The following is a 13,542-nucleotide window of genomic DNA, read 5'->3' as shown; positions in this document are numbered from 1 at the left end:
GTGAGTCAAGTCAACAGTGTACACCAGAATAATATATACTGTGATTACGTAATGATACTTAGTGTTGTCTGTACTAATATAACAAAATAGAAACATAATATAGTGTGTGGAGAACAACCGAGTCCCATATGACCCCAAGAGACTTTAAGAGCAGCTGTTGATGATGTTCGCTACAAACAAAAGTTGCAGATGGTTGTAGTATGTAGCCAGCCGTACTGTAGGTAGATCTGGAGCAGATGGTTGTAGTCTGTAGCCAGTCATACAGTAGGTAGATCTGGAGCAGATGGTTGTAGTCTGTAGCCAGTCGTAGGTAGATCTGGAGCAGATGGTTGTAGTCTGTAGTCAGTCATACAGTAGGTAGATCTGGATCAGATGGTTGTAGTCTGTAGCCAGTCATACAGTAGGTAGATCTGGAGCAGATGGTTGTAGTCTGTAGTCAGCCATACTGTAGGTAGATCTGGATCAGCAGGGTGACTTCTAGCTTCCATGGGTTAGTGATAAGACACTGTGCTGCTATGAGGCAGCAGCTCAACAGTGGTCGAGCCCTTCAGCCCCAACTGGAAAATAAGAAAGTAAAACAACATACTTGTTTTTTTTGTTCAGTTTGCTTTGTATTAATTAAAAAAATAACTGCTATTTAAGGAGCAAATATAGAAAGCATATCATTTCTAGATCTGTTTTTATTAAAGTGGTGAAATTGTATGACTTATATGAATTCATCATTTTTAGACTAATGTTATATGAAAGAATGAAGACTAAATTCTGATGAACAACACACAACAGAGATGCAAAAACTGACATAAACAATACGGTTCCTTGTGTTCTTTCAGTTATATTACAGTTTAGGTTTTACTACTGGCTCTAACATGAAATTAGCCAAATCCCCAGGAACAAGTGGGGTCATCACATATACACATACTGTCCGTCATTTGTCGTTCAATCTAGCTAAACTCTATAAAGAAAATCTAATTGTTTATGGACATCAAGCTAGGCTAGAGCTAGGCAGTAAGTAGTGTATATAATAAGTATGTAGTGCAGAGTATGCAATTTCGGACACAACCCTGGGCTGGTGAAGAAACATAGTGATGATGAATATTATATTCCATTTCTGCTAGTAGAGCCCCCTAAATCCTACACACTGGTCCTTTAACATCTAACAACGTGTCATCAATTTATAATTCTTTTCACAGATGTTAGTTTCAATGACTCACAATCACTTTACTCATAACAAAACCCAAACTTTGTTGTTAAAATTATTCCAATTTTGAAAGAACACAAGTGTCCCTGAATCTAAATCTATCATTCTTACAGTGCAACAGACAAATCAAACCGACTTTTTTCCTGACCTGCACAACACCAGTTTCTGTCTGAAGAAGGTTCATGCACTGCTGATTCAATGGACTCCTCCCTGAAAGCTTCTGACGGCTGCTCTCTGAAAAGTAACCCTGACTTTTTTTTTGTAAGAATGTTCACAAGAGTTGTCTCCTAAATCTAAAAGGGTCAGTACAGATGTGGCCAGGAAGCATACAGCCCATAAGCTCCCACAGGCGTTTGGCCTGAATGTTACATACCTACAGTAATGAAATTGTCAGGGACATTTCCAAAGCATCATACTTCTTCTTACATCTGCAGAAAGGCAACATAAAGTCATGTTTTTTTTTTTACAAATAATGGCAGCAATATGTGCCTACTCTTAACGCCTGTCTGATTCCATGTCAAATTTCTTTTCCAAATGGCATGCCCACAAGATAAGGTGTTGGTTGTTACTTTTTGCCAAGGGTGGCTAAGCAGAGTAAAAATGTCAATAAATCGTTATGTTTTGCTCAGGGTGGGAGAGCTGGAGATGTCTCAGGAAAAACTATGGAGCTGTTTTCTATTTCGCTTCCCCCTTAGCTGTGCCTACTCTTGTCATAACAGGAATCACTAAAGGTTTAGCTGCCCTAAAAAACATGTGACATTTTAAGATGATATTACTCTTGATTGCAATAACACCATTCCCAGGAGGCCGATTTCTATTAGACATCGTGAACACGCCATACTGTAGATATCACGTCATGCATCACCACGCAATGCCTTTTGGACAATAATGGAGGAGGGGGGAGTTATTGTAGATAAAAGTTGTATATTTCTACAGGCATTCCTGCTATGATTTCACACAAATCCTCACATGCACCTTCTATTCACGCAGGCTGTGACATTAAAAAAAGACAAGTGGTGTGAAAACAGATTCAAAGATTCCACAATAGAAGAAGCTATCATCTTGCTGTTGGTTTAACAACTCAAATATCTTTTCTCTGAGATCAATAAATCACTGCCAGGAAATTACTTACAGTGAAACAGTGAGGGATCCCTTTCAAGTGATTCATTTGCATTTTCATTGAGTGTTTTTGTTTTCTGAAGCATTCTCTGCTCCTTTCTGGAAAGGTCAATATGGAAACGGTTGGTGTCTACTTTATCTGCATGAGCCAACTCTTAAGTTCAGTCAAGTAAGAAATCAGATTATCTTTATAGAAGGCAGTGTGAGAATCTGGCCTTTGAATCTTTTTCAGTAGAGTATTAATGTCTTAGTGGGCAGAATCAGCCCAAGCTGCTATTAAAATAACTGAAGTCTTGAGCGGGATGTTTTTCAATTCGCTGAGCTCCTCATGTTTAATGGAAATTGAGTGTCTCACCTTTACATCAGTTGATCTTAACATTTAATAGATTCTTTTAAGGATATTAATCTTTTCCATTATATCTTTGTCGTGGATAAGAGAGAGGCATATATCTCTCAGGCCAAACAACTCATTAATTTCCCAGACACAAACCTTTCTGCACCTGAGGTTTGATATGAGAAAACTCAGGTGAAAAGAAGCGGAATAAAAAGCTAACAGTTTGCCAATGTAATGCATGCATAGTTCTCCCTCATTTTTTTTTTCAAGCATATAATTTGAAACTGGAAATGCCTTTGCTCCTCCATTATTTCCTGAGTCGTATTGACATTTACTGAGAGCTACACTATTTGATCCCACCATTAGGACAAAAATGTAATTGCATGCACATTATGAACATTTTCAAATTAAGAAAGAGGGCTACAGTGTTGCAGTGTCAGGCAGAAAATATAGAGCCAGCATTTCAACATAAGTAGCCATTCTTTTAGCCCAAACTGCTGATGACAGTCTCCATAGAGAGCAGATGCTGTTGCCTTCTGGGTCTGGGCTTCACCGTTCCATTTCAGTAAATGCCTCTGTGCCTCCTTAGATTTGCATCTGTAAAACCTGCTCTCTCGCTCTCTCGTGGCATCTAGGTGACGAAAAAACACAAATACAATAGGTGGCTCACACTCCTGCCTTAAAAATGTCATTGACTGTCAGCGGTTTTCTGGGTTAAGGGCCCATGCAGGGTTGTGTTAATAAAATTGAGATTAAATGTAGATGGCAAGTGTGATGTGCGTTTGAGTGTCTTTTAAGATGTAGAATTAGATATAAAAACATTAAACCGGGAGATTACAGCTTCTTGATTTTGAAAAGGGGGGAAATCTTGTTCTCCTTAAAGTCAAACAATCAATCATTGTCAGTGCCTTCGGCGTGTCATCCTCATCTCATACGGTTGAGATTGCGCATTGAAGTCATGTTGGCTTCATCACATCACATGACATGTTTATGTAATTGAACTTGCCAGTCCTCCTGTGATGCCTGTATTCATCTCCTGAGATGAAAACACATTTGCCCTCCAGATGTTTACATTAGCAACAACAGCCGTATGTTCTACGTCAGGGATGCACACGCCAGATCATTCTTGTAAAGGGGTTGTATGTGCTTATGCTTAAGTTGATGCCCGGCCTTCGACATCTGACATTCATAAAAGAACAGAACATTTTTTTTGTCGAATCAGGTGGCTGTTACAGATCCATACCAGAATGAAATCAGTGAGGGACATGTCAAATCTCCACCGCTCTCTTTTGCAGTCTTGAAGGGATTCAGCAGAAATCTCAGTTTAAACCCTGTGACAAGGTCAGAGTGTCTCATGCAACATTTTGTGGAAAGCACTCAGCACAACAAATGGACCCCAAATGGCTTGAAACCTGCTGTTTGCACTCTAAAGGCGGCTCACTTGGGTTGAGAGCTCCACCTCGATGCTCTCCATCCCAGTAGAGTACTTGTTCTGGACCACTGCTGGCTGAATATGGCTTGAACAGCTGGAGGAACCTCACAGGCAGAGGTCAGCTTTTCTATAATTGATAACTGGTTGTCACGACTTCAATACAGTACTAGTTTTAAAAAACGATAAAATAGCAAAAATAAAAAAATGTCTTAGTGACACAAAATAGCACAATCATTTCCTTCTTTTTTATTTTTATTAACCTGCATACTGCTTATTTGCTTTCTTAGCGAGAGTTAGAAGAGAAAATTGCGACGCATTCTCACAAACGGGTTCGTATGATATCGTAAAAAAACAAATGCACAACAATTCCTTATTGTAGCCTATGGATCTATGGCGAGCGCCTGCCCACGTGACAACCGGTCACATGAAGTTTAGCAGCCAGTTAGAGTTAAATTTGGTCGATTAAAAGTTGCTGTGAGCCAGATAGAGCATTGTAAGGCCCGGTCGTTTAAGCGGCCGTTGCCGTTAAGTTTAGCCAACAAAAGATGACTGTCATGCAGTAACGATGTTAACGAGTTTATTTTGTGAATGTTATGAGACGAAAATTGATAGCACTGGTAAATATGAAGCTATGGCGAGGTTCCAGTTAGCTAAGCGTAGCACAAAGACTAGAAATGGGGAAACAGCTAGCATAGCTCTGTCTGAAACCACAACTTGTTCTTTTTAAACTTTTTTGTTTAAACAAAAAATGATTAAAAAGATTAAACAAACATGATGCAATGTGTTGTTAATTAGACAGGCCGTTTCCCCCTGCTTCCAGTCTTTATGCTAAGCTAAGCTAAGTCTCCCCTGGCTCAAGCTTTATATTTACCAGACAGAGCTGAGAGTGGTATCGATCTACTACAAGAAAGTGAATTAGGGATATTTCTTTAATTTGACTTTGCTAAAGACAATAGAAACATCCTGACTTAATGTTACTGTTAATACAATTTAATGCTTTCTTGCACAGGAATAACAATAATAATTACCTATATTTGTAATATTAATAAAAAACGACATGGTTAAATAGAAAAGTCCACTACAAAGCAGGCTGCAGAACCTGATTAGAAAATGGTAAAAGACTTACTGGAAGTTTTTTTGGAAAATTTTCCAGAGCTGTTAATGTGAACTTCATTTCACCATTACTGTGCTCACTGTTTCTCACCTCCACAGGAATAATAGGAAAATAGCTAATATAAAAACTGAAATTGTATTCTTTCCTTTGTAAAGAGAGATGATTGCATATCAAGTTGGCTGGTTGAAGTACCTCCTGTGTATGACTCCTGTGTGGTGGGAGACGAAGCATTTTTCTTCCAACCAATGGAAGAGTGAGTCAGGTTTATGACTATGGGGAGCAGAGGGTGGCCTTTATTTCCCTGAGAAGAGTCATTATTATTGCCCTGCAAATTTATGGCTTGCTTCTGGAGAGAGCCTACCAACAGAGTGCCTGTCATTTCTCTTACTATCTTATGCATTATTGATAAGTCTATGGTCCTATCATCTATTGTGTGCTGTTGCCATAACTCAACAGCAGAAAACAACAGTATACTGTATACTGTAGATGTGTAGAGTGAGTCTCTCTTTTGTTCTCTCTACTGTATTTTTTACCACTTTTTTTACAAGGACTTTCCCCTGTTAAACAGATGTTATGACAATACCAAGCATGGCATCTACAACTCTGACCCCTCTTAAAGAGAACATCATCACTTCTCATAATATATTTAGCATTCATGACTGCAACATCAAAGATAGGAATGATTTAACACACGCACACACACACACACACACACACACACACACACACACACACACACACACACACACACACACACACACACACACACACAAACACAAGCTTTAAAGAATGATTCCCCTGCAGAATTTTCATTTGCAAAAAATAATTGGCAAATCAAATTAATGTCAGTGTCATGAACCAGTTTACATGTGTTTGACGCTTGGGTTCACATGAAGGTTGATGAGACTCCGACAATGGTTTAAAACTGAATGGACGTGGGCTGTAATGAGCATGCTAATCCACAGCAAGAAGCTCACGATCAGACACAAGGGACAAGAGTGGTTCCTCATTTTCAAGATTATTTTTTGGGGGGCTTTTTCCCTTTATTATATAGCGACAGTGGATAGACTGGAAATGGGGAGACAGATGGGGGCTGACACGCAGCAAAAGTCTGCAAGTCGGATTCAAACCTGCGGCGCTGCAGGACTCAGCCAACATGGGGCAAACCCTCTTACTGGGTGAGCTAGAGGCCACCCCTTTTTCTCATTTTCATAATGCAGATGAACCCGGCTATAAAAATAAAATAAAAAAAGAGTCACGTTCATTAAAGCACCTCTTTGAATTATACAAACATAAATGAGATATTTAGATTTAATTACCACTGACTATCATGTGGTTACCAATGTTTATTGGTGCTGTGCAAAAGTACAACAACTAATTAATTGAAGTCTGCTTCAATTAATATATCCTGATAAATGGTCGCTGTTAGCTATTTAGCTATATATATACTTAGCAGTTATATGGGGAGATAATTAGATCTTCATGCTGTTAAAGGATAATAAGGATTGGCCTCTTGCAACAAAGGATACCCTCCTTTGACTCTGTCCTTCACCTGACCGTGAACACTGTTGAAAGAAAAGAAAAAAAAAAAGAATGTCCAGGCTCAGACATCCTTCATTTTCCTTTATCAAAAGTGCCAGTGAATCAGCCATCTTTAGACATGTGGACGCGCAGAAATTGTAGCTGTATACAGGTGCAACTACACACACACACACACACACACAAAAATCACTGCAGAGTCAATCAGTGATGTTTTATTTGGCACCTCCCACGACATGTGGTACCTTTTTCTCTCTGTCTCTTTCCTCCAAAGCTCCTCTCACTGAAGGACCCTTCAGACCAGCAGCAATCATCCTATTTAGACAGCTGAGAGGGCTGCTTTTTGAAACATGGTATTGTATAATGCGGCCTGCACTTGCAATCATGCTCTTCACTCTGTGATGATGATGTTTTTTCTTTTGTGTATATTTTGCTTATTTGATTGTTTTACATAAGCGGTTTAATCCACCTGCAAAAAAAATCTTGTTTTTAATGTTGAACTATCTGATTTCATGTTTTCTCGTATGTCATATTACAGTATGTATTGATCACATTGGCCTTGTTTTTAATTCAGGTTTTATGTTTTTTTTTTTGCCAAAGCATGCTGTATAAACCTTTTAAATCATTTTTACCTACCATAACCACCACCTTGGATATTGTATTCTTTGTTTTCTTCTTGATTTGATAGTAAACATATGTCTGTGTTTTTTTTAAAGCTGTTCATACTGTGATGCATCCTGAGCTGCAACAGTGAAGGCAGATAAAGACTTAATAAATTTGTTAGTTAGCTTCCCAATTTCTGAAGCTCAGCCAATCCATTACCACTGAACGACCTTATGAATACATTACAATACATTAAAGCTGATTGGCTGCACAGGAGTCACTCTGTGAGTTATGTGGTTTGTCATTCTGTTGCGTTAGTGCTTAACTCATCTCTATTAAAAAGATATACTACTGCAACTGCTTGCAAAAATCTCTGAAAATCTGTGTCAAATAATTCTTTGAAGTGTAAGTTTTCCACATTAGAGAAATAAAGGAAATCATTTCTAATTCTTACTTTAGGCTTCAGTGGAGCGTTTTGCAGAACCAACACATACTTGATAACTAAAAAGTTGATCATAGATTTGTGTTGCCTGGCAGGAACAGGAATGACTGATTTTAGAGGATAAACATAACACAAGTTATAGAATTGTTGAAATGACGTGGAATCTATAAATCTTCATACATAAACACAGTGCTGTCCAATAATCATAGGTTATATAAATGAACCAAAGCACCTAAAGCAGCAACTAAAGCAGCAATCATCTCTAATCTTCACTGCTAATAGAAAGGTTCAGAAACCCAAATTACTGCAGTTGAGCTGCCACTGAATGCACATATATTTAGTTATAGAATAAGTCCTTCTTTTTCTCATACAGAAGATCCAGTGTCAGAAAATACTCAGTGACATTTCACCCTCATATGCATGAGTTATTTTGAAAAATCCATATTACTGTGCGGCTTTAATTATTATTCAGTTTATTTGTCAGGGAAAGTGGATATTAATAAACATTACTGTAAATATGCCATGAAATAGCAAGGAGGTGTTTTTATCCTTAGTCCATGGCCAGGTGTGAAGTTGGCAGCATAAAATCCAGAAACAAGTTTAAAACAATAACCATGATGTAAGGCATATCAATTGCAGTAAAAGTAAAACAAAGACAGATGCAGGCATAAAAGCAGATCAGTACATTATGGTTCAACAAAGCAAAAACAAACCTTTACAGAATAGCTTAAATTACAGAACATCTTAAATTACAAAACAGCTTCGCAAAAACAGACATAAGCAAAGACTGATATGAACAATAGTACAGCAGCAGAACTAATCACGCAACAGGGCACTATAGCCTACAAGTTGTGTAATGTGTATCAAATAACGTGTTCACAGGTTTGGTGGCTTGTAAGCCATTTTCCTAAATGCCTAGAAAAGCACCTGTAAGTGGTCAGTTCCTTAATGTAGAATGGTACAGCATTCCATTAATGTGCTGCTTTGAATAAGCGTAGATTGACTAATAGCAGATTTTCTTAGTGGGATAATAATGCAGTCTTCACTTGTGACTCCTCTTGTGATCTGATTTGGATTTACTCGTTGCTTAACAAAGCAACTGAGTGGGGGAGGAGCTATACCATGAACAATTGTATAGAGGATACATACAGTTTATGCATGTTTGATCAGTTGTTTTTTTTTCCAGCTCAGGTCATTTTTTCCCTGTATGTTACAGGGTGAAAACATGGTTTGTTTATATAAGGATCTATTGGCCACAATGTTAAACTATACTTGCCTGTGACCAGCTTGTTAAAAAGGTAGGTTAGGTGTGATATAATCGAGGCATTCATGTACATTCTAGCATCTTCAGTTGACATGAACCAACATTATATCATTCCTGTTGTCTCTGTTAATTGAGACACCAGGAATTAAACGTATCCCTGCAGTCTCAATTAGGCTTCTTAAGATTTATAGTTTAATGCTGGTGTTATTCTAAACTTTTAATACTCTCCAAAAATTAGTCCTCCCAAGAACAATGTGCTCCAAATTAGACAGCATTGCTTTATCCGGTAAGAGTAGTTTAATTTTTCTAGTCCTTGAATTTATTTATTTTCTGAAACCTACAAACAAGAAAAAAAAAGGTTTTTAATGTCTTTCTTTCCAGCTGTGTAGCTATTGACAACTCCTGAACAAACTGTCGCTCAGCTGCATGAAATCTAAAAAAACAACCTTTGTGTTCATCCATATTGTGTGCTGCACACAAATGCATCCACTTTCTATTGGCATTTCCTTCTGAGAGAACCTATATAGGCTCGACTTTAAAGACATTTATTGGCTTGTCCATATGGTTTATTGGTTTCTAAATGGCTCCACTTCTCTTTAGATAAAGAATGGGAATTTAATCACACACCTTTGGCAGGCTTAGCAAGGCAGCTGCGACAGTCAACAACCTCGTCATGTCAGCCTCAGACTCAGGAGAGACTGTCCTTGAAACACAAAGAACCCCTGATGACATTGATTCACTTCAGCTACTGTAGCACTCATTCGCGGTTACAAAGGCCAGTGTGCTCAAAACCTTTTCAGCTCAGACGAGCGACACTAAAACGACATAGTGAAGTCTGGGTCTCAAAATAAGTCATTAATGCCTCCCACATTCCCAGATAGAGCTACCGTCATCACTGCTCCCTGCTCATCAACAATTTTGGGTCAGTGTAATGATACATTTAATTATTCTGGCTGGATACTAGCCAGAAATGTGCAGATGACACAATATGGTAAGAGAATCCCAGTATTACAAGGTTCCTCAAGTGTGATTACACAGATGTTATGAGTGAATCAGGTACTGTATAACGGCTTGCAGTTGATTTGTGCCATCATGTCTCATCCTTCTTTTCATTTTGAGGCAAGGACAAGCCGATACGCCTCAGTTGCTCTCATAATTATTTCTGCTCCTATCCCTTTTCCATGCCCAGTCTCTCTGTCATGCTCTCAGTCTCAGCCCAGGCCTGGGTGTCGATCCTCGAGGACATGACGCTGGAATGCCTATCTTAGGCATCTGCAGATGGGGATTGGGAACGATCTTCAATTCAATACTATTTTCCAAATCAAGACTGAGGAATTAAATGAAATCTTACAATGTTATCTTGGGTTGAATTGGTCACTCAATTGTGCTGCCCTGATAGACTGATAATGCAAGCCATGTGCTGTTTACCATCCACATGCCATGGATTACATACAGAGACTGCGTGTATGCACAATGTCTAAATGCTACAGTGCTTGTGGGTAGTTTATGTCATCCAGTTCTTTAGCTTCTCAATCAAGTTTGTTTATATAGCAGTGTAATACAGTGTGGTATTCAAAAGATAGATTATAATCCACAGGACAATGCAGGACAATATTCTTCCTGTAATATGCACACAACAGCACCATCGTCCCCAGACATGCAAGCTTTAGTGGTTGTCTGTGTTCACCAGATAAAGAGGAACAATGGTTCTAATAGGCAGCAGAGAGTCTCCACAGCCAGTGTTTCAGCAGCGCACATTTGTTCTCACAAAGGCTAAATGTATTTTGAGTGGCAGATTAAGGATATTGGTCAGGGGCTCTGCATTGTCAACTCTGAAAAGTGGGGTAAATGTGTGTTGGATGATAATTCACACATTCTTAGGCTCCACGGCGGACAAAAAAGCCGTAGTGTTTTGGGAAACGTGTTCACAGATTGTTAATTATGGGTAACATAATCTCATTAAGTCCTTTTGCTTTGCGACTCAATTTCTTTTACAAGCATTAGTCATGATTGATTAGTTTAGGGGTTTATGTTCCTCTTTTGTTTGAGTTCAAAAAATGGCCGTCTTCATAAGGGCCTGTTTTGTCCAGTTTGTATTCCATAAGGATGCCTGAAGTCCAGCTGCAGCAACAGCGCAGTTTGTCTGGTCAAGTGTCTGTAATACCAAACTGTCTCAACTGACAAAGACATAAACATTCAAAAATGTTTTTCTTCTAAATATTGTTGAGATTCACTTTTACAGTATGGTTTTGGCATGTTTTAAAAACTAAAAAGATAGTGAAAGATGTATTCAGATCATTCACTTAAAGTGATATTCTCAAAGATTTCCATTTAAATGTACTATCTATCACCAAATGAGGTAACACAATGGTGATTGAGCCTATGGCCCACTGATGAAAGCCCTTGCAGTGTTAAGAATTGGGAATCTGTGGCGACATTCCCCGGAAAAATCCGAAGCAGCGAGATCCAAAAACATACATGCAATTACTGCTTATGGCCAAAGGTGGCATCAACGAGAACGAAACAGAGATTTTCGAGATTGTAATTTTAAAGCTATAATTGGTATTTTATAATAACAATGCATCAAATGACAATGTGAAAACATTGTGACAATGTGAAAGGGGTCTCTGGAAGTAACATATTGTAGTGATAAACCTACAGAGTATTATCACCTGAATCTGTAGCTCTCCTCGGCTTTACGGAGATTTTCAGCCTGTTGTTTAGGTGTCCAGTCTGCAACTTTACTCCTTTGGTTCTCTCACCGCTCTGATAACGTTGTTTTTCGGCCATAGCAGGCAGCTGTTTTCAGTTAAAAATCTCTAAAAACAAACTGTACACTACCAGCTCAGCACCAAAACAGTTATCCAAATGAATGATGATGCTCCATAACTGCTGCTGTGTAAATAATAAGCTATTATAACGGTTTGCTAGCAAGTTTGCCATCAACTTTAAATGTGAAAAATATGTCAGTGTGAAACCTTGGACTTTGGGAAACTTTTTTTAAACATTTTAAAAGCTTAACAATCAACAGAAAAACCAACAGAATGATACATATATTCATTAGTTTCAACTCTTTTGTATTTGATAAGCATTGGCCGGTCTATAGAGCATTAGTCTTGCTTTGCCAGACCTTCCTCCACAGCGCTGCGGAGGAGGGTCTAGCTAGTCCACACAGCATTCTGGGATGGAAAAAAAATGTGCTCTGGTTTATTGGCATTCCTTTTAACAAATCACAAGCGCCGGATGGAGCCAAGGTGCCTCTGCAAATAGCCTTAGGAAGAAGTTGTTTGGTTGAACATGTATACGTTCAAAAGTTGTTTTAGTCATGCTACAGAAAACTCAGATTGGACAGATAGTCTAGCTAGCTGTCTCGATTTACCCTGCAGAGATCTGAGGAGCAGTTAACCATAGTCCTCATAAATCGACAAGAGTTTAGAATGCCAACACAAAGAAAAGAGAAGGTGACGGACATCCGGCCACAAGTAGGGACATCCGGCCAAAAGTAGGGACATCTGGTGGCGCCTGAACAATCCCTGAAATGAAACATTGTCAATATAGACTAAAGCAACAGTGACATACATATCATCAAGTACTAGGAAAGATGATTTTATACCACATAAATATAAAGGTGGGTGTTATGGTAGCTGTTTGTAAAGATTATTGATTTTGAGAATAGGGTACTCTGTGCCTTGTTTCATCAAATGATCTCAGTAAATCTTGGGTTTCATCGTGGCCGACAGTCAGTTAAGGCTCACTGCAGGACATGGCGTCTCTTATCTCTCTGGAAGGTGTGAGTCCTTGAGAGCTCCTTGGATAGACTGACCTGGCAATAGCTCCAACGTCGACATGTCCTGGGTATGCATGTTAGCTGCCCTGGCTAGCGATGTGTATTGTCATCAATAACTCTGTCCACAGGGCTGATGAATAAACTCTTAAGTCTCTGGTATTCACATGCCGTAGCCTTCCCTTCAAGTGCAAACATTGTGAAGACAGATTAGTTCTGCTGCTGTGGGTAAAGAAGATTAGCAGAGATTATTAACAAACATGTTGGATTAAATAAACAGTATCACTCCCGTCTTCACACACATCCCAACCGTGTGGCTAAAACTGACTTTGGGGTTCAACTGCTCAAACTAGCAGCATGGTTAAAACATCATGTCTCAACATGGTCGCATCACAGGGATTGAATACAGAGCTGCTTGGATTTAATCGTCTTCGTCCCAATTAAAGTCAGATTTACTGACATCAGCCACAGTTCATCGCGGTGATTATGCTCAAGCTGTTCAGTGAAGAGATGATACAGTGTTTATGGGAACTGCCACTAATTGGAGGTCTGCGCTCTCTCACTTTGTGTCCTCTCAATTTATATTTTCCAAAGGAATTTATGACAAATTTGTCACATATCTGCATAATTATATTGCTACCTATCTTTAAAAACACATTGTATTCATGCTTCCTTCTACACACAAAAAATCTGGGACAAAACTGATTTGCCAA

Source organism: Perca flavescens, chromosome 7 (genome assembly GCF_004354835.1).
Source record: "Perca flavescens isolate YP-PL-M2 chromosome 7, PFLA_1.0, whole genome shotgun sequence".
Lineage (NCBI taxonomy): Eukaryota > Metazoa > Chordata > Actinopteri > Perciformes > Percidae > Perca > Perca flavescens.
The sequence above is the reverse complement of the archived record's forward strand: the minus strand, read 5'-3'. Positions refer to the sequence as shown.